The 22822-nt window shown below is 39.0% G+C and overlaps 1 protein-coding gene across 3 annotated transcripts in view; it reads right to left on the reverse strand.

Annotated features, from left to right (window-relative positions):
- Positions 1 to 22822, reverse strand: part of LOC128992555 (uncharacterized) — a 230380-nt gene that overhangs the window by 4675 nt on the left and 202883 nt on the right. The window lies entirely within an intron of this gene.

The following is a 22822-nucleotide window of genomic DNA, read 5'->3' on the forward strand; positions in this document are numbered from 1 at the left end:
ACGGCTGGTTCTCGTGAAGTGATTAGGGTCACCGGTCTAGCCTTCACCCGGGGTCCAGACCAGGTCCGGCCTCACCTTGAGATGTCATTAGTTATAGCGTAGGCAGCGCCGTCACATCGTCCACTACCTTTATACTCCGCTTTATGTTCTGCCGGTTCTCACGCTCTTTGCCTATCGCATGTTTTATTGTCCATGATCCCTTTGCCTTATACTTGCAGGATCACTTGACGTCGTGACCTGGCTACGAGGAAGGCTGTCCTTATAGGTTGCCCGGCGATGTTTAACATGCCCATTGTTAAAGGGAACTAATTTTCCGGAGTATGTTTGATTGTAATCTGCAATCAAATTTAATTATCTTTAAGTAAGAAGATGGTTTTGAAAAGGTACATGTCTTATCGTACGCTATTTGTGGAATTAAATCACAATCTTGATATTTCAATCTGCCACTTATTTCTAAATGGCCTGGATAGATAAAAACACAAGACAGAGTAAAGCACATCTACGAACTTTTACACTACAAATTTTTCCAGCAACGTTGTAATTCAGACCTTCATCCACGTTGAGAACTAGACCGAGCTAAAAGCCAGCCACGCATGACGAATCGCACTTGACCCTGAGACTTACACATCGCATAAATACGAGCGCAGGTGACTCATTCATCAGCACAGAGGCTGATACGGATTTATCACGACAGCTACAGCGACCGAGGAGACCGCACGCCTTCCTTGCTGTAAATAACAGCACCACGGGACATTAGGAGAGTCCAGGATGTGGGGGATGCCACCTGGGCACGGTTGATTAAAGCCACAAGTGTAACGTCTTGGATTGGGTAATTATCTTTCTGGAAGTAGCATGTGATTCCTTATCGTGTCCCGACGCTATTGGATTCTCCCTTTACAATGGCATCCAAAAGAGTTCCGGACATACGAAGTTATCACATTGGTGAGATTGGTCGTTGTGATGAACCCAATACATAGACTTAGAGACAACCCTTTCCCATAAATCAACCTAAGCAAACGGATTGGTTCGTTTTATCTATGGCTAAACTTGGTGATACCTATCCTGCACCAATTTCAATAGCTTTCCGGATTTACTATGAATGCTATGAGAGTTGCAAGATATTTTCAAGTTGGGTACTTCAAGTGGGCTTAGTGCTCGCTCAATTAGAATGTTGCCGGTTCAATACTGAGGAAAGTCCGAAGCTTTTAGAATGTGGTGAAACTGGACCCAGCTGTCTCTGACCATCCTTCCTACTAATATTATAAATGAGAAAGTTTAGATGTATGGATGTATGGATGTGTGGATGTATGTTTGTGACAAGTGAACGCGAAAAATACTGGTCGGATTGGCCTGAAATTTGGCATGATGATAGCTCACATTCCCGATTAACATATAGGCATATTCTTATTTCAAAAATCCTTTCGGGCTCCGCCCCAGTGGCTCTGGAGTTTCCCATGTTAACATTATGAGAAATGGAATTATTGAATCTTAACAGCTGTTTCAATTAAACAAGTTGGTTCTGTTCTATGATGTTCAATAGCATAAACTGCATTTATGGTTTTTACATTTATGGTTGCTAATTTGCAACCAAAAGGTGAGTGAGCGTAGCGAACGAACTTCAACCTGGAGGCGAGTTAGCGTAGCGAACGAGCTCCAACCTAAAGGTGAGTGAGCGTAGCGAACAAACTTCAACCAGGACGTGATTGAGCCATGTGAACGAGATAATCTTGAAAATTAAGAAGTTAAACGGGGCAAAGCCCGCGGGTTACAGCTAGTTAGGCTATATGATTCTGGCTAATGTAACAGCTGATCTTAGTCAGTAACTGTACACAGATCATATCACTCTATTCTACACTCATCCTTGCACCTACGTGGCGTCCCCATCTTAATTGATAATGATAATGAACTTCTTTCTTTTGTGATGTACTTAAATTAGTTCGGAGATCAGATCATTTACTGATCCTTGACTAGATTTTACCAACTTCAAATGACACAGTTCAGGTAAGGAATTTACGATTGCCCACCTAGTAAGGTTTAATTGGTCTAACATGTGTAGATCGTTTGCCCTCCTGACTTTGTTTGTAAGCCTCATCTGGTTCTAGACGTAATTAATTCACACCTGTCTTCATTAGAACTGGCTCTGTTGAATTTCGAATCAGCTGAATGAATACTTGCAAACTAAGTGTATAGATTAAGAAATAAAGATGTTCGACATTATTTTAACTTTGCTAGTGTAAGATCAAATATATTTGAAAACCTGCAACAGGATATTCATTTTACTTGTCTATTCTTCGCTTTCATCGAATCTAAAAGTTAATTAAAACTGTTTTAGGCCAGCTGTGGATGACCCAAAAGGACTCTCAAGACTCACTCCTTCCATGGCAACAATAAAGCACACACATGCAGTTGTCTGAACAGGTTGTTATCAAACCATTCTGGTAAACAGAATCTGTTCTAAAATATATTTCCTAAAAAATCTATTCTAAAAACGAGAGGTCCACTACCACTTTTGGGTGAGTGCCTGTAGTTACACACTTCGCAAAACATCTACATTAGACCTAAATCACTTGAATCTCTATATGGTTCAGAGAGTTCCCATGAAATATGATGCCTAGCTGTCACAATTTTCAGTGAATTTCAAATTTGGTTGATGTATTGAATACAAAACACAAATTCCAAGTACAACTTCCTTCATCTGTCCCATCTTCAATAACAAAAATGGCAAAACAACAACTTTCATCAGATATTTCATAGAAACATTAACAGGTACAACAGGTATAACAGTCGCAGAATATCGGCTTTATCAGATGAAGCAGTCAGATAGCGCGGGAACATGTTTACAGTGCGCGGGCTATTAAGGTCTCATAACCCTTGCGCAAGCTGGCAACCTTGAGAGTGGAAAACTATGACCCGCATTCTTCTGAAGAGCAATATCATAAAAAATATTGTGCCTCCATTATGAAATGTTATAAATGTAGCAATAAGAAGATGAATCAAGTTTTGAGGTTTTTGCAAGTAAAGCGTCATCCCGTTCAACTTTCAAAATACAAGACAATATCCATTTATCAGTTAAGTCTAACAATACCCAAAGTCCTACAGTCGGTTTTTGAAGGGTTCATCTTGAAAGAAAAGAAAATATCTAACACTTTTGCTTCGTTTTTCGGACTTTATCGAATATTCCCATATATGGGCTTTTCACAGTTGACTATTACAAATTACATTATAAAACCCTGGTCGCAGACAGTGTAAGCGTCATCATTGTTGCGTTCAATCATCACTTATCAATGAGTACACTTGAGGTCTTCTAAGAAAAGACGGAACGAACTCTGTATTTTTTCGATAGTGACATTAACACATAACTCTGTAATCTTGCTAGATTTCCTCGTGTAAAATTTGACCAATAAACAAACAAGCTTAGTTTCTTTTTCAAATAAGTAAATGAAAGAAACCCCAACAGGAGTTGATGATAGAGAAGATATTTCTTTGGATAAAAAATAGATCTGCAGATAACTTTTAAAACCCCATGACACTTATTTTCTTTCGTTCTTTTCAGTCTTATGTACCTATGCATTTACATTATTTCATAGATCCTAAATGAAAGTACAAATTCGCGAATCTATGGTTTTAGTTTACTAATTTTGCTGTGAGAAAATTAGTTTGCTGGCATTTCTGATCTCAAAGACTAAGTGGAATGTGACTACATACTTGTACGTAACGGAGACAGTTGCATGAACACACAACTACTCAGACACAGAGTTGCGGCACTTGCCCCTGTGTATTCAGGCCACATTACCCAGTTCATTATTGTAGCCCATTGTACCTTGCCTAGTGTATTGTCCACTTGACTTATGATCCTACTATACAACGTGTGGTTACTGGCTACATGTCCGCAGCCTACGTCTCCTTCTACAGGGGGGGGGGTGCTCTAGTAGAGCCGTGAGAAAATTCCATGTGGAGTCTCGGGGTTTCTTTGTTTTGAACATTGAGCATAACACCGTTGGTTTTATTAGAGTCATCGTTGACAATTCATTTTTTCGAAAAAAAAACTGCTGCCATTTTGAAACGGAAAAAGATAATTAATTTCAGTTTTTGGTAAATTGTCTGTCTCTTAAATACCTTTAAAATTACGTATAATAAAATGACATATGTTTAGGTTTTCAAATTCCGAGATTCGAACTAGTGACCCTCAGTTTTTGGTACACCCTGTATCGGAGAAAAGTTAAAAATATTTTTTGGGTTATTCCTTGGAGTTGATCTAGTGGGAAATAATCTTATTTCCCACTATGGTAAGCCGTTTTCCGTAATCAATTCGAGACTTCGAGACTTACGTGGGACACCCTGTAGAGTTGAAACAAAGTTTTAGGTGCACAACACAATGCACTGTGGTGGTTTTTGGAAGATTTTGCTTGGAAATACGATAGTAAAACTAGGAAACGTGTAGTAAAACAAGCTCTTAAACAGAAACGAGGAGTCATAAAAAAATGAAGCTGCATCGAGGATAAAGAAAGAAGAGAGTTCTCAAGATTATCTCCCAGCTACACAGTTATATATACCCTCTAAAATTATCCATGCTATTACAAAGAAGAGAGGGATCTGAGCTTTTGAGAAAACCATACACCGCACACCTATCAACCGCATACTTGAATGAAAGACTTGATGTGATACTTCCCAGAAAAATATCTCGTTTTCGATAAACCCTCTCCTAAAAGTCTGTATTCAATCACATTTCAAATATTGAAGATACATCAGCTGTTGTTTTTGTTTTAGTTTGTTTGTTTACTTTTCATTTTGAGTTCTAATATAGATTTCTATATCGCATCAATAGAAGTGATAGTAAGTTTTTCTTATAATGTGGGATAGTGTTCAAACCATTGAATAATGTTTGAATTGTTTACTTATTAATTAAGTATTATATATATTAAAAACACAGCAATATTGATGTCGTAGACAAAGGTTGTGTAAATAATTAAGTGATACAAGAACTTGACGAAGAACTTTTTGGAAGGAACATTATGAGTTCCAACTGGGTACAAACGCATCTGTAGGGTATTCTTCCTTGTGACATGGACATCGATAAAGTTAATTTACATAAATAACAAGTGCTTAATCATCCCGCAGTTTGCATTGGACGAGGTGGTGAATAATCGCCATATCTTCTCTGCGTTCTCCCCGTGGCGAGGCACAGGCAGAACTATAAAGCCATTTTAAACTTTGAATATAGCAATCAGATCGTACTTTACCATAACTAAGACCAAAGCCCCAATTCCCCAAGAATTCAAGAAACACACCTCAGACAAGATAGACATTTCATGGCTATAAATTAAGCGATTCCGGAACGGCGGCAAAACTAATTCCCAGCACAACAAAGAAGTCACAACAATGTAGCTGGGTAAGTAGGCTTGTGAATGCATAAGTAGTTTTTACCACGAGTCTAGGCACAGTGTTAGGCTACTCACTAGACCGTGGCGCATAACGTCCAACCTACTGCACTGAGCCGATGGAAATAAATCTACTGTAACCTGCCTTACGCTAATTTGCAGCTTGTTTTGAACAGGTTTGCACCGTTAGTAATGAGCTGTATACAATATCAATACACAGAGAAGATTAGAAGAATACACATCAACCATCATTGGAGAACATCAAGCTGGCTTTACCAAAGGAAAATCTACCATAGATCAAATTTTCATTTTAAAAGAATCAATAGCAAAATACTATGAATTTAAACAATCTTTCTACTGCATTTTCATAGACTTTACAAAAGCTTACGACAGTTTAGACAGAAAAAGAATATGGAAAGTAATGGAAAAACAGGGAATTCCAAAAAAACTTATAAAAATGGCCTCATTAGGTGTCCAAGACTCAAAATGTAAAGTAAAAGTGGAAGGACAAGTGTCAGAGGCTTTCTCAGTAGACACTGGAGTGAGACAGGGAGATGGAATATCCCCAATACTTTTCAACATTGCTCTAGAAGAAGCACTACAGAAAGTTAAAAGTTCAGAGGTAGGGATAAAGATAGGAAAGAAAATAAATATTTTAGCCTTTGCGGATGATGTTGCGATATTAGCACATACAAAACAAGACTTAGAAGATCTAGTCAGAATATTGATTGAGGAAACGAAAAAGGCTGGCCTTGAAATAAATGATAGAAAAACTAAATATATGCAATGTGGTAGACGAGATGACCAAGAAGAGGACAATGAAGTCCTGCAGATAGAAAACCATGTTTTCCAAAAAGTGAACAATTTCACCTACCTGGGAGTCTTATTAACAAATGATAATAATGAAGAACTGGAAATAACTAACAGACTCAATGCTGCAAACAGAAGCCTCCATGCATGTAACAAAATTTTGAGCTCAAAGCTGTTATCCCGCAATACTAAAGTAAGAGTTTATAAAACTATAATTAGACCGACACTAATGTATGGATCTGAGTGTTGGGTAATGAGCAAAAAATCAGAAAAACGGTTAGTAACTTTTGAAAACAAAATTCTTAGGAAAATATATGGCCCAACTAAAGAAGATGGATTCTGGAGAATTAGACATAATTTCGAAATAAGAGAGCTATATAAAGACCCAGATATAACAGCTGAGGTAAAAAGCAGACACATTAGGTGGGCGGGTCATGTCCTCAGAAGAGAACATGGCACAACCTTAAGCAGTGTATTAAGGAACGACCCAGAAGGCAGAAGGCCACCAGGCAGGCCTAAACTGAGATGGAAGGACCAGGTGCGACGGGACTTGAGGAAGCTGGGTAGAAATGAAGACCAGGCGCAGGACAGAGAAGGCTGGAGGCAATGTGTAGGCGAGGCCAAGTACCACTTGGGGTACCTATGGCCACTGCAGTAAGTAAGTAAGTAAGTATACAATATCAATATGTGGATGGGAGAGGAAAAGGTAATTTACAACTCTAAATCTTCTTGTAATCGCCGTGCCGATTGTTCTATTTGATAGCAAAATCCGACTCATCGGTAGAAAATTACAAGATAGATTTTAAAATACAGAAACATTTCCTTCCATTACCTTACATTACCATAACATTACCTTACAATAGTACACAATATCTTGTACCATCAGTAGCCTATCAGTAGTTATACCCCTAAAGAACTAAATTATATTCCTCATGTTTGTACTCAAGTCAATGCATGCAGAACCTTATAAGATTCCGCATGCATTGCTAATGTGTAATAGTAACTGCAATAACACGGGACAACTAAGATGAAGAGATACTCTAATTAAATCTAGAGAATTAATAGTGAGTTCCTCAACGGCTAAATGCTCACCTGTACTCCATTCAAAGTACATTAAGTTTGGCTTGATATTTGAACGTTAAATATGATTTATCGTATGAGGAGTTTAACTCACTTCAACTTGGGGATGGTAAAATAAAAATCATATAGTTACTCCAGTTATTTAAACTAAATCCTGTAAATCTCAAGAATTGATGAAACAATCACGTGATGTTCATACAATTTCAAATACCCAACATAAAAGTAAGCATCCGATGATTTGGCAAATTCTTCAATTTCAAACTACTGCGCTTCTTCAGCCACTTATCACGTCGCGTAGTTTTTCTTTTGTATGCTTCTTTCAATATTGAAAATCCATTTAAGTCATATGAAAATGTTCTAGTTTGAAATCTTCCTACATCCAGCGATGGTCCAGTTTCGCAGAGTCGCGTCGCGTCGCGCACAGCACGTCCCCCCATATAGAGCGGTCACTGATACTATCACAACCCACAGGTTTAATTGCCCACTAGATCGTCCATGTCGTCGTAATGTGCTGCATCCTGCATGGGACACGTGCTGCAGCGTCCTACAGTACTGCATATACCTCTGCAGCGTCCTACAGTACTGCAGATACCACTGATGCAGCATTCTACAGTACTACAGACACTTCTGATGCAGCGTCCTACAGTACTGCAGATACCACTGATGCAGCATTCTACAGTACTACAGACACTTCTGATGCAGCGTCCTACAGTACTGCAGACACTTCTGATGCAGCGTCCTTACAGTACTGCAGACACTTTTGATGCAGCGTCCTGCAGTACTGCAGGAAATTCTGATGCAGCGTCCTACAGTACTGCAGATATTTCTGATGCAGCGTACTGCAGTACTGCAGATACTTCTGAAGCAGCGTCCTGCAGTACTGCAAGTACTTCTGATGCAGCGTCCTGCAGTACTGCAGATACTTCTGATGCAGCGTCCTACAGTACTGTAGAACTCTGATGCAGCGTTCTGCAGTGTTGCAGACACATCTGATGTAGCGTTATGCAGTACTGCAGATTCTTCTGATGCAGCGTTCTGCAGTACTGCAGATAATTACAACCAAATACACAGAACGCTAGGCTTTAAGTCCAGAACCGTGTACACAACATACGATCCAAGCCTAAAAGCTTGCTCCCTTGTCTTTTTACAAACCACATTCATATCCTGGGACATTAGGCTTTAGCCCGGAATAATTCTACTTAGAATATCAAAGCATTCATTCAGGTCGTGGACGGGGTTTGAACCAGGTACCTTGGGGAAGCCCGCGCTCTTTAGACACTACTAGACCAGCTCGCTCCCATCCGGATACATTTTTCATGAACTATATTCACATCCTAGGACGCTAGGAGCTTTGGAACAGATTTACACATTACTTCAGGCTATGCCTCAAGGGTAGCAGCATTATTACATACACAAAAAATTTGTAATTGGCTGGATTCAAACTAAGGACCTCGGGGACAAAAGCCCGCGCTCTACCCGTAAACCAGCTCGCTACCCTGTAGATTACGACTGAATGATCCCGTCAACGACCGATGGCCTATATATTTGCGAGTCCGCCTTCTTTTCGTTGTTATAGTAGTTGTATTTGACTATACGCAGAACTTAATTTGGCAAACGAAGTAAGTATGGAAATGGCTAAGTAACAATATATTTTGTGAAAGACTCAATACCATGTTTGAATACGGACATCCTGAAAATTGTTAACACTAGAGAAACCCCTTATGAAAACAAGGTAATTCACTAAGGGTTTTCTACGTTTTAAACGGTTTAGTTTAAATAAATGTATACCCTATTTGTCTTCTAGGATGCCTAAAAGATTACACACAAAATAGGCGCATTTTTGGGGTTTCATGACTGTGGTTTTCCCAAAGGTGTCAGCAAAACTCTTATAGAAATAAATTGTAATTAAATCCTGACAACCACCATTATATATAACAAATAGTTTGCTCCGCAAAGGGCACCGTAATAAATTCCCCATAAATGGCAACGTAGATAATATCGCAGATGTTTATTCAATGTAGTTGTGCAATGCTAACATTAGTAGCAGGTGTTGAACATTAGAGTCCCTAGTTGTAGAAGTGTCGTGGTGTTAAGTACATAACTCAGAACACGCATGATTGGAGATCGTGACCAATTCTTTAGTCAAGTACAAATCTACACGACAGTCATGCAGACTTAGCTTTAAGGTGTTTATAGTTTGTCATAACCTTTAGGTTAGCTGTATGATACTGATAACCACATGTATATTGTTTGAGTTTGTGTTATTGTTGTAGTTTTCCGCAAGGGTTATTTCAAACTAATACCAGTATTGATGAACAAGTTAAGAATTTAAGTTTTGAGAAGAAGATAACCTATTTATTCTGTTGCAGCTGCTGAAGATTCTTGAAGAACAACCAAATAAATCACTAAACATAATGTTCTTCAATCAACCAAGATGTGATAAAACTCAGTCAACAGTTAAAGCTCGGCCCAGAAAATAACTCAGACTAGTGAATAAATAGTGAGACATGACAGTTGGAGCAAGCTTCCCAAAGCAATTCAGAAATGAAGGAAGTTTATTTGAAGTTTGGATAACACTGAACTAAGGGTAAGTGATACCACTGACTTTTGAATAGTAGAGTAGCCATAACATAAATATGTACTTGTAGAAAATGTTTCACTAAAATAAAATATTCTGTAGCTCTATGCGCCAGGTACAGAGTGAGCTGCAGCGATCAAAGTTCTATTTACTCTCCTAGTTTTGCACACTTAATTGTTGTGGCATACGAGAACTACTGTACTACAGATATCAGTAATGGACACCCAGGCACTCTTAGTTGCTCAATATCACATAAATTAGAAAACTGGCTACAATTTTAACTTGGGAACGGAATTTCTACTCTCCACAGCCAAATCAACCCACACTGTGACTTTACCAAACTGAACCACGTTATCAGATCTGAAAAGTCTGAAAATGGCCAAAAGTCTAAGACCCGCAATGTGTTCGTCCTATTCACGACCAACGCACATCCTGCTTTTCCTTACAACTGCAGCTCAACATCCCGACTGAAACTTTGACACACTTTCGCCCCTTAAGCAGCCCGACACAAGACTACAAGATAGCACAGTAACACGGTGGATCTGCATATCGATGCAATACGGAGATATTCATATGATTAGCATACTCGTGAGAGGCGGTTCTTCTATTGTGTGATACGTCCTCAGCCTAGCGTCCAAAGATAATCTATTGTCAAGATGTGGTCCATGATAATCCTTCTTCGATCTACAGTCGATTTCGATCGAAATCGATTATCTTGACGAGGTTGTGGATGGGTGAATTTGTGTTGTGGAGGAAGTTAGCACTCTTTGTAAATAAAATTGTTGGCATATCCTTATTTCTGTAAATTCAGTGTTCAATTCAAGCAATATTTGTTGGGACCAGTGTTTATTTGAATTCAGTATCCGTGGGTATCCTTGTTTAGCAATCAATATATATGTTGGTAGAATAAACTACGTCTGTTAACATTGTCCGTTATATTTACAATTCACACAATGGATAACACAAATATTGTAAATATTACTACAGTATAACCGTGTGATATCGAGTATATTGTAAACTATACCGAGTTATGTTGGAAGACGTCTTTATATTATTAGTATCAGTAGTCCAACACTTATTCTTTCTTTGGGCCTTTTAATGGCAATGGTTCAATCAGAATCTAAACCTTGATGTTTACTCTCCATGGGTAGCATCAACATTTGAGGAAATTATCCGTCCATTTAACGACTTAGAGCCTTAGAGCAATTAATTTAAAATTTATCGCCAAAATGAAACACCACGTAGTCGAAACAATCCTCAAGTTCCATTTTGCTATTCTGCAGACACTCTTGATAAATCTCCCACTATCAGATACAGCTACATAGATCTCCACAGCTGCACAGCTCCTGGTAAAAACTAACTTTACACCGTTTGCAGAGTTTTTTCATGCTTCATTAGTATTGAGCTGTCCAAGCCGGCGCGGAGTGTCCAAGGGAGTTTCACTAATTAAGATATCTATCTAATGATCCATGAGCGATGACTTTACCTGTAATTGGAGACTGCAAAAGGCAAAGACTGTAGGAGCTTCAACATTTCCCGTATTTATGTAATTGGAAGCGGAATTCCGATGGTCAATTATTGCGTCCGCGACTTGCATGGTCATTTGGTCAATGCGCTGGACGCTGGACTGATGTGGGACGCATTATGGATCAAGAGTGGAAAATTTGTGCGTAAAAAATGTGTGAGAATCGCAAGTTGTCTGGTTAGACCCAAAGGGTGATAAGTCTTCGATGGGAATATGTTGTATTGAAATTACAGACTACCCAACGTTGTTGTGTATAGGATTTTGAACGCAAGGGCGTTTCGCGACTGGAAAGGTATCATCATAGATTTATTTACTCATTGATTTCTCATTCTTGTGGATTTAGTTAAATTAAGCTATTTTCCGAAAATAATTCTTGACTGGGTTTTGTTGTTTACTATTTTGCTTTAACATAAAAAAAAATATTTCATATAATATGTTTCAGAGCTGGATTTTGAATACAGTTTAAAACTCATCTCATCCAATGTGTGAGCATTCTTTGAGTGATTCCTACACGATGTGGTAAGTTTCATTTCTTTTACATGGTGGGTGTTGATTGCTCTATTATTACATTGTAAATAATACGACTGAGAGAACACCTACCGAACAATTGACACATTTTACTTGAAAGGAATTCCAAAGAGTCAAAAACTCAGATTCCAGCAAAGATACGGCCCGAACCTATTCACGATTATCGAAATTTATGCTGGCATTAATTCAAAAGTATAACCAGACCGCTAAAATCTCAGGACCTTCGATCAATCCCCACCCTGGCGATTATCATAATGACGTTTTACTGTGAGAACTCATTCGCCCACCTCTACTAAATCTGCAATCGGTGCTAAAATAAATTGACCCTATTGCCAGCCCTGATTGAGCAATCTCGCCGGTTTTTCGTGGCCGTTTCAATCGCTTTGACTCGCCTCACTTCCCGGGATAACAACTGACAATTCAGGCGTAAATGTGCCGTTATTTATTTTTGTCGGTTAATTTTGACAAACAATTTTGGATATATTTTAAATAATGGATACAAATACCATAATTTAGTTGACACTAGTTACCTCTTACTAACTCGATTCAAGCTAGTTAAACACGCCATCGAATTCACCTGAAATATTGCTAAGATCTCTCACCAGACCCTGGGAGTAATCTAAGTAACTAAGCTGTTGGCCCTAGATGATCTAATCCTGCATAAGTGTGTTGGCGATATCAAATCCCAATTCGATCAATCAAGCAATAGGTACCAAGTTCCTAAGCAAAAACACCCAAAACCATTTGAAACCCTTTTAATCCATAGTCGTTTGAGATCATATGATAAGACTAACGTTTGGACAAATCACTACTAAAACTTGAGAAGTGTTGTAAAAACTTTCACTAGAGGTATGAGACTCGTATGTAAATAGTGTAATTACCCAGAAATAATCTATCAGATCAATTTAACCCTGAAATATTATTTTATGAATTTTAATCAGACAACTTTAAAAATTGTAAAGAAAATGTAATGCCGTAAAAACACGTCGTTCAAGTTCACTGTAGGGCTAAGAATTTGGAAACCCCCCTGCACAGAAAATAGTTGATTAACTAACGTCAACTCCCCGAGATCTTATCGTCCAAACCAGATACAGAACAATACCGATGTTGCACCGCCTACCGATTGTTCCTTACAGATTATAAGGCGCATCAGCATTACGAGGGAAACACCGGGTTTTATTTTCCATTACCGGTAAATTATCCCGGACACGGGAGCCGGGGGACGCGTGGTAACTGCGAGCCGAAAATTGGAAATAATTTAAGGAGGTACCGAGGCAATAACAGTGCGATAAATTTCAATAAAGAGGGTAATTTGAGCGTCAGGAGCGCAAAGTAGAGAGCGGTGCGGTGTTTATGTGGGGAGGACCCGCAATTTACCCGCGATGTATGCGGCACCTCCTAGGGTCACCGGGAAACTCGGTGTTAACTACGTTCTGTGAATGAAGACAGGCTGATTTTGATTGAGGTGAAATTCAATACTCATTTGGTATCCAAATCAAAGGTAGATATAAATGATTGCTGGAATGTAGGGGCAATCGTCAAACAATCCAACCAACCACATCAACCCTCACTAAACAGTGTTTCGCTAGTCAGCTCTGACATTTCTACCCTCAAACTACTTTGACATTCAGTTAAAAATACCTACACACCTTGAATTGCTAAATTAATAAAGTGATTAACCGATCTTTCGTTTTTCTTCTCTAGATATATATCCCATCAATTTATTACTCCACTATTACTTAGTTCTAATACTTACTCAAATCACTTTAACAACCCCCCGCGCTTTCACCCACTCCCAGTTTCCTTAAGCGAGAAAAATCGCAATTAAAACAAAGCACGGCCAGGTTAATTGGGACATTAATCTCACAACAATCCCGGCATTAATCGCGTACCTCTCGATCCCATTAGGAATGATCGATGAAATACTTTAATTGGGGAGTTTACGGACCGGTCCAATGAGTCAATCAACACTGTCTGTGTCATCGCTAATAAATAGATTGGCTAATTATAATTGGTAGGCTGAATCCGGCTGATCGCAGTCGGAGGCGTGAACGCGGGATAATCGGTAATCTATTAGCGAGTGAACATTGGAGGTGCCAGAACACCACCTTGGGGTCGTCCATCACCGGCCTCCGCGGACCCGAGGATTATGAAGTGGCTCTGATCGCAGATTTTCCGTTAGTCACCAATTACCTAATACACTTACTACCAGGTGCGATGAGGATTGATGTGTAGAATGTTTGGAGAAAATTGTGGTTCTGAACTGTGGAACTATTGTAGAGCTTTTCCGTTAGTCACCAGTTACTTACCAGGTACGATGTGGATTGATGTGTTGTATGTTTGGAAAACATTGTGGTTCAGAACTGTGGATTTCTTATGAATAAAGCTTTTCCGGTTGTTTCCAATAATTTTACTACCAAGTACGATGATAAACTATCGATATATTTTAGTGTGTAGAAAAAGTGGTCAGGATTTGTGGAGATTTTCGACAGTAAATTACCAATTATTTATCAGAACAGTGGACGATTCCATGGGTTGGGTGATTCTTGTTTAGATATAAAATGAGAATTATGATATTCGTCCAAATGAACGCGTAAACTGCGCTGATGCTCAGTGTAGTGAATTTGTTTCGGTATATAATTAAATCTTTTAATTTTAAGTAGCTATTAATATTTTTATAAAATTCTATTCATCTTAAGTAAATATTCATTGGTATGATATTTTTATTTAAGAAGTATTTCAAAATTTGTGAATATTTTTAAGCATTTAGATTTTGCTTTTATTCATTGGGCGCACTTTTCATAGGATATTATAAATACTTTTTCGATATTTAAACCCCGATGTTATTTATACTTTGTAATTAATAAGTTATTATTTTAATATTAAGTAGTGGTTCACAGCAGAGTTCGCATTCTATTGTTTCCACAATGTTAATTTGACTTCAAAAAGCAATTGAATATTAGACAATACAATAAACTAATGCACGTTGAGTTGGCTTATCAACACAAGAAGGTAGTAGAGATATTGCGCACAGCTTTTCATTCCAAGTACACCTTTTTCTCAAGCATGCCTATACACCTGCGTATTATTGCGATTTTACGGGGTAACCAAGCGTAAAAGTGTCTATAAAAGTAATTACAGTTCCCTCGACAGCCTGCAAGAAGTATAGTCTTTTCAGATTTCCAGACGTCATTGTCATTTTCAACAGCAAACGTTAAAACATAGAATTTGCAATATTATATAGTTTGCATGATGTAACGTGACCATTCATCTTGGGGATTGACCAATGGTTCAAGGGGAAAGTTTTAGGTAGACAGAGGGTCAGGAGACAGGTTCCATTATACAGACTATAGTACCAACGATGTGTCAACAGGTTGTAGTGTAAACATTGCAACAATTTCACCCTCAAAATTCTGCAAGAAGAACCTGTCGTATCTTTACAGACAATCAGATAGATTTTACAATACCCTTACACTAGTATCTGGGACTGTGCCAACATTAGTAGTGGAATAATTGGTCGTGCATTAATTGCAACGAGTTCCTTAATTGCGCTAAGCCCTCAAAGGGCCCCAAAAATGGTTCCCTAACTGCGGCAAGCCCAAACCAGGTAAGAGTTGAGTTGCCGGCAGAAGGAATGTCCTTGTTTACGTGTCATCCTAACCTATCTTAACCTAACCCCTAACCTAATTAACCTAACCTAACCTACTCAATACAGTCAAAGAGGGCCGCCACTTGGCACAGTTAATGAACATATCGGGTGGCTCCCTGGAGTAGTTGGCGCAATTCAGGAGTACCCGACTACTTGACTCAGGTCAGCTGGCGCAATAATGCCCACCTAATAATTAAACTACTAGTGGTCGTCCAGTGGTCGAAACTCGACCAAAAATATTTAATGTACAGACTTCTTTATTTTCATTCCACACTTTGAATAGAACATGTGATTGGAGTTTCTTCCATTTGTTTTGATTTTCTGTTTATATTTCGTTGTTATTTCGTCACCAGCATGGCAACTCATAATATCCATGTTAAATTTTTCAAAATTTTAAATTCATTTTTTGTGCTTATTTTTGAGCCTATTTTAATTTATAAAGGGATTCTGCACACCTACAGGAAAATAGCTTTCTAACAGTATGCGTAGATTTTCCCTACGATGCACACGAGCTGAGAAAAAAGGTTTTAAAGAAACATGCTTGCCTATTAATATATAGATAGATAGATAGTCGCCCTCAACAAGCTGCTAGAAGGACAATCTTCAAATCTCTAGACATGGAGCCACTCAAGACGTGGAACCGCTGAAGAAACTTTAATGTAATTTTTAACAGCAAACATTAAACATGGAATTTACAATACTCTGGTATGAGCTGTGTCAACAGCTAGTAGTGTAAACATTGCAACATAGTCGTTGGAATCTGCACACTGTGACCTCTGACCTCCAAGGCTGCACGGAGGGGAATACGTTAACATTTCCGTCCACCACGCCCGCCAGATATGTTCCCATGTGACTCATCGTCCATTGTGGTTGGTGTACGGATTGGGATATTAGCCCGGCACGCTTCGGTTGCACAATTTGCAGATTCGGATTCCCCGCTGAAGATTCAGAAACACCGTTGATGAAACTTTAGGGTGTCTTATTTTTTACTGTTTGCCGTCTGTATGCTTGATGTTGCTCTAAATCACGTTAGCTAGTAGCAAAACCAGGGCTTAGAAAATCGTCCTTATAAACACCATGTAGAATATCACATAGAAAACAAATGAAAAACTTTTAAATAGTAAAAGGAGCATGATTCTACCACGGTCTAGGACAATTAATAGTCCTGTCTAGCAGTTCACTGTTTGAGCCGTCTTAAATGTTTCATAAAAATCAAAAGACTATTTCAGTATCCATAGGTGTTAACTACGATTAGAAAACACACTGTAAAGAACGTCTTCAGAAAACACATCTTCAATAATCTTTATTAAATTCTTGATTAATCTTTATTCATTCCTAGTAGTTTCCTAAATAAAACAAATTACGTTTATTATTTTACTTTCAAACCTTTCACACAAGTTTCAATCCCTACTATCTTTCAATTTCTACTTAATAACTGACCTTATCTGAAAAGATTGATTTGAAACTGTTCGAGATATTTCTCCGCCTCTTCAATCCTACTGTCTACATTTCCAAGTGGTCGGAGGATTACAATCAATCATCGGCAGAACAATCAACCTTGAATTCTCGGCAATCACCGCGGAGAGTCCCGTAAGGGAGAAATCGTTATTAATTGGTGTAAAAAGCTCAATTACAGACTACAATGCTTCAATTAGTAATTAGTAAGTGATTCGTCTTGGTTCTGTCCAAGACATTTGTGACGATCGGAGAAGGTCAACCGACGTGTAGCAGACAGTTGGATGATGCGTCTTGTCTTCATCACAGATAACACTGTCAATGTGAGGGAATGGTTCTTCTGGAAAATCGGGGTTTGAAGTTGAAGTCATCTTTAAGACAGTGAAGCTATAATATCTATATGTCAAGCAAATAGTGTATGTCTATGTAAACAATTACCTATGGCCTCTTTGGAATATCTGACGATTTGGTTAGACTTTGATATTTGAAATTGTGTATGCATAAAAGTTTTTAACTTATCGGTGAGCCGGTGCAGTTAAAACATCCACATATCAAGCGGAATGCACCAGTTACAAACTACGTGTAGCCTAAGTATGGTTTCTTCGCATTACCTGACATTGCAGGTAGACCTTACGGTGTTTTCTTTAGCCAAATCAATACATAACACGAAAGTCAACAACCTGATTGTCAACGTACTCCACTTGACAGAGTAATTGAACATGCAAACTCACGTTCTAATTGTTCTCATATCTACTTTCTGCACGTGGTAAACGGTTCAAAAGTAAAAACCGCCGTGAGTTATACCGTGCCTCAGATGGGGCGTTTCGCTCGGCCGACTCTGTTCCGTCTAGTCACGACCGTCCTGGATACACTTGTGTGGATGAGGAATGGTATCAGCGGTCAAACAGCTGATCATCAGCTGGTTTTACCCGCACTGAGGACATAACCTATCATCTGTACCGACCTTTGGAAACAATTAGCCCGGGTGAGCCCGTGCAGATCCTCTATCGTAACCGGACACCCGCCTACGCCCGCGTCGTTACCGCGGCAGATAAAATTCCACACTTTCCTCCTAATCGCTTCCCTGAGATGGAATCAGCTGTGAAAGACCGTAACAATCAGATTTTAATGGGTAACTATTCCACCCGAAATTACAGGGGACAAAGTAGTGATAGGGATCGGAGTTAAAATAAATAAAGATTTCGCCTTGGGATCGTGTTTCTTCTGTTGATAGTTTTTGATATCGGAAGGTGATATCGAACATATATAATTACAGTCTTAGGATTTTAAATTAATTTGAGTGAGCAGACATGGTGTTATGCAGGTTTATACATCAATGACATTTATAAAGCTTTGAAAAGAAACATATGCCATGTTTAGCAGTTTTTAACAATCAAATCATCTCTACCTCAACCATCAAGCTAAGGATCTGTCTGTATGGCCAACTACGTAAGACTATTTTAGAAAGTTTAATCCCAAGCCTTTTTTGTACAATCCTCAACCCAACTACACAAAGACCTGTACAGCAAAATTGCATTTTACGGGTCAGTGCATTCGCGTAAGTGAAATTTAGTAAGATAAGGAAATTCCCAGAAATACGTGAACGCTGCCGTTGCCACCGTATATTTACGTGGCTTTCCTCGTTGCGTCGTGTCCTCCATGTTTGGTAATCGATCTTCTGAATCGCGAGTTCCCGGTGATTTCTGCACCCCGTGTGTGTTCTGCGGACTCCGCCCCCTAATGAGTGTTCAGCCAATCAGCACCTGAGCCCCTAGGGGTCGTCAGGCACCTGCAGGGGTCACGGGGGTCACCCTCACCTGCCTCGTGACTCCTCGGACGTCCGTCTGTCTGTCAGGATGGGAAACGTTACAATCAGTCGTTTCACGATTTATTGGTCATTTATTCCCGATGTTATGTTGGGTACAGGTGATTCTGCAAAATGATAGCATCTTGTGCGTTTTAATACCTGTGTGCACCACGATGCAATCTTTATGGTGTGTACACAGCTAGTAGTTTCACCAGTCAAAGTCTCATCAAGAGTCATGAACCCGGCATCAACATACTTCTACCTTAAAAATGCAAAGGAATTACTTAGAATGTAATTTAAAAAGGGTAAAAGCTTCTTCCATGGTTTTATGATTTCTCTGAGTAAGGTACATGCTCACAAGATGTATCTAACATGCCTTGACGATACACGACAAGTCATAAAAACAATCAACATTTCATGAACAGATTCCATCTCTAACTAACTCAGTTCAACTAATGAAAATAACGCACACGTGCACTTTGGCCTCTTTGAATGATGATAGTCTAGTAACCACCGAGATTTGAACAGATTCAACCAAAACTAAAGTACACCACGAAGTACTGGTCCAAAGACTTATCAACCTTCTTCTTTGAAAGACATTAAAATCCAAAGAGTTATGTTCCTCAAAGACCACATCCGCATCGCCTTCGACACAACCATCTATAACGCCTTCGACGCAGACTTGTTGTCTCCAGACTCCAGGATCCAGCAAGTGCTTTCCTGTTTTCCACGACGTCCTTTCCCACGTGATATCGGACATGTGACAGTGCACTTGTACCCGTCAGATGATGGTGATAACTCATATCACGCCACTGACTCTGTCTTCCGCCAACGCTGTACGGGGATAAAGACCTGCATGTGATCTCCACTTACTTCTCACTACAGGCAATGTGATAAATATGTCTCAACGAGGGAACTTGAGAGAGTTAAAACAGTCTGAATTGTTATTGCTAGAATAAATTTGCATGATGTGTTCATATAAACCATTGCGTCTCATCTAAAACCATTCTCAACAGTCCAGAAAAACCACGACACGGTTAAATCACTCAGTAATCGCAGCGGCACAAACGAACACAAATAATTCGACTTTGTTGCCAACCGACGCTTCAAGTATCCCGTTAGACTCGAGTGTTCGTCATTAACATCCGCCACACGAGTTAATGTATGTTAATAGATGTTTAGCTTAACTGGATTTGTGTTAATAGAGACCGGAAGACAGGGTGCTTGTGGTGAAGCACCACTTCGCTCTTGAATTGACAGTAGTTGCTTGAACTGGGCCGACGATTTATGCATTGTTCGATCGTGGAGGGGAGTTATGTTATTGTTCATGTAAATGGATATTTCTGTTGTGCTGATGCAAGAATGATTGAGAAACATCTTTCTTTGTTACTGCCGCCATGAAAAAGGGTTTGTTTAGTAGGATGCACTGATGTAGAACCTCTTTGTTGAATGTTTTTTGTCCAAACCAAGAAATGTACAACGTTTTGAAAACAGCAACTGGTTTAGGTTGGGTATTGATGGATTTATATTACTTCCATAAATAATTTGAGGGAACTTTCAAGTTTTGAAAGAAAAATCGAAACAAACCAAGCTTGGAGTGTAATTTAGATTTGGAAATTTTATTCTGCAAATGTAAAAATAGTCTACAAAAGCTCGAATGGAATATTTTCCATATTTCTCACTTCCTTATGGGAGGTAAACACATGCTTGAACATAATATACATCATGGACATTTTGTACTATTGTTTGTAGACACATATATGATTCCTATTAAATTTCAAAACAATAAGGCGATGAACAAACTACCACAGCATCTAATTTCGGAACATTTATTGTGAAACTATGTTAACTAGACACCTGAGCAGCGTTAACCTCCCGGGAAACGTAAGAAGTCAGGCGAATCACCCAACATTGTTGCAGTCTCTCTTGCGAGTCGCCACTCATTTCATTTGCAAAGAGGATAATCCAGCAAACAAGTAGAGCAGGCGCCGCGGTCGGGTAAACATCCGGCGCGAGGGACCAAAATCCGCATCACCACCTGCAGAGCCCATTTGTCTGAAATGTGTTATTGATTGTTCATTTGATCGTGGGCCTCATTTTGTTTTTTGAATGAGGAATGTTCAAGGGGGATTAATGGCGTTCTCACATTTAACAGGATTTAATCTGGCTGTAAATCTTTCAACGTTTATTTCTTTGTGAAATGAGAATTAAAGTTCAGGTAATAATGTGATTTTAGAGAAATTAAAACCGTCCAACCATTTTTTATCCCAGTCATTGATATAAACTACCTTGAATAAATTAGTATTCATGGTTAAGAAGTACATGGAAGTCTCAGCAAAATACAACAAAATGCAACACGCGGCAGATGGTTTCCAGCAGTGTCGCGCAAAAGGAGGTCTGATTATTAAGTGACAATGTCAGCAAAAAATACGACTTTGCAATCCTTTCTTACAGAGTGTCGTACAGTAAAATTCACTCAAATTACGAGTAAAAACTCCTCCGCAAATGCACTAAATTTTGTCCTGGCAAACGTATTTTTCTAGCTGGTTAAACATATCATTAATGAAGAAGAAACTTCCGATACATCAATGCTCCTAATCAAAACGTAACAGAAGAATACCTGCCACATCAACAATGCTGACACCTCAGAGAAACCCTGACAGTCAAAACATGCGCATTGAAATGTCTAGCGTCGCATTAGAGTCGGGATATGTCTATTAATCAGCATCAATCGTTTACATCAGTCAGTCTATGTCAGACAGTAGTTGATGTCCCGCCATGAGCGACACTGTTGCAGTGTAAATCTTTAGACACGTAGGTTAATGACTTGTATTGCAATAAAAAAATAAAAACTAATGAAAAAAATTAGTTTTGATTCTTTATTAGGGATTTTATGAAAATCCCTACTCCGGTCATAATTACACAATGTCTCAAGAAAGGTTTCCGATTCAATCCTGTCAAAAATCAGTAGCTTTTTATTGTTTGAAGCTTGGCTTGTATTAAAATGGCCCTCGGCGATTTTGGTCAGTAACACAGCCATAATCTGTTCCAATTAATAGTCATCTTCCATCTTTGTCTTAAAACCTGCACCCTGGGTTGTTGGCGTCGCAATATAATTTAATCTAATGGAGTTGAAGCAGACAAAATGGTAACTACCCATCATCTTGGAGAGGAAAACGTTAAATAACCTCAGCTCCCCCTTGACATCCACATTCAAGGGTTATTTAATTTCTACACTTTCAGACAATATTACTATTACATACAAGGTCCACTTTAGCAACGCTGTTCTGCAGCTAAACACGATGTCCTAAAGTTGCGTCAAAGCAAATGGAAAAGAACCTTTACCAAGTAGCCAGCCTGCAGCGAGGTATATTAATGAACACAGTAAGACTTCGAGTTATAAATGTTACTCTTCTCTGAAAATTAAAGAAATGCTTACTTTACCAACCTCTTAATGAATAAAATTATGTTTTTGAAATACCCAAATCATCCTTGACATTCATAGATGATCATCAAGAGATTTTAATCCCACACATCCTGACACAATAACATACCGAAACCATTTCAGCAGCCCTGTTCACTAAGGTCCTCTAGCTATTTGCGTTGCAGATTTTAAAGAGCCTATTGTAAGTAGCAAGCCTAGAGCAATTAGGTTTGTTGATGAAACGTAGTATTTTATGGACAAATCATTCTTACTTCATTTAAAGAAAATTTACAACCTCTTGTAGAAGAAAACATTCTTTTGGACCACCGAAAACATTCCTGTCATTAATAGAGTTGGTATGATTCTTACACACCCAGACACAAAAGCATGCAGCAAATCCTGTTCACCCAGATCCTCTACAATTGCGTAACAGCCAATAAAGAAGAGCCTCCAGCAAGTTATCAGATCTGCACGGTAGCGAGTCGGTGGTTTTCCCACGTCCCTGCACTGAGCTCGGGCGTCCTTCTACTCGGAGAGTGGTCCGCGACCACATTATTTACTGTATCATGCGAGTTACATGTAAGGCAA

This window comes from Macrosteles quadrilineatus, unplaced genomic scaffold, assembly GCF_028750875.1.
Source record: "Macrosteles quadrilineatus isolate MER2022 unplaced genomic scaffold, UCM_ALF_1.0 Scaffold_4__1_contigs__length_99947679, whole genome shotgun sequence".
NCBI classification, from domain to species: Eukaryota; Metazoa; Arthropoda; class Insecta; order Hemiptera; family Cicadellidae; genus Macrosteles; species Macrosteles quadrilineatus.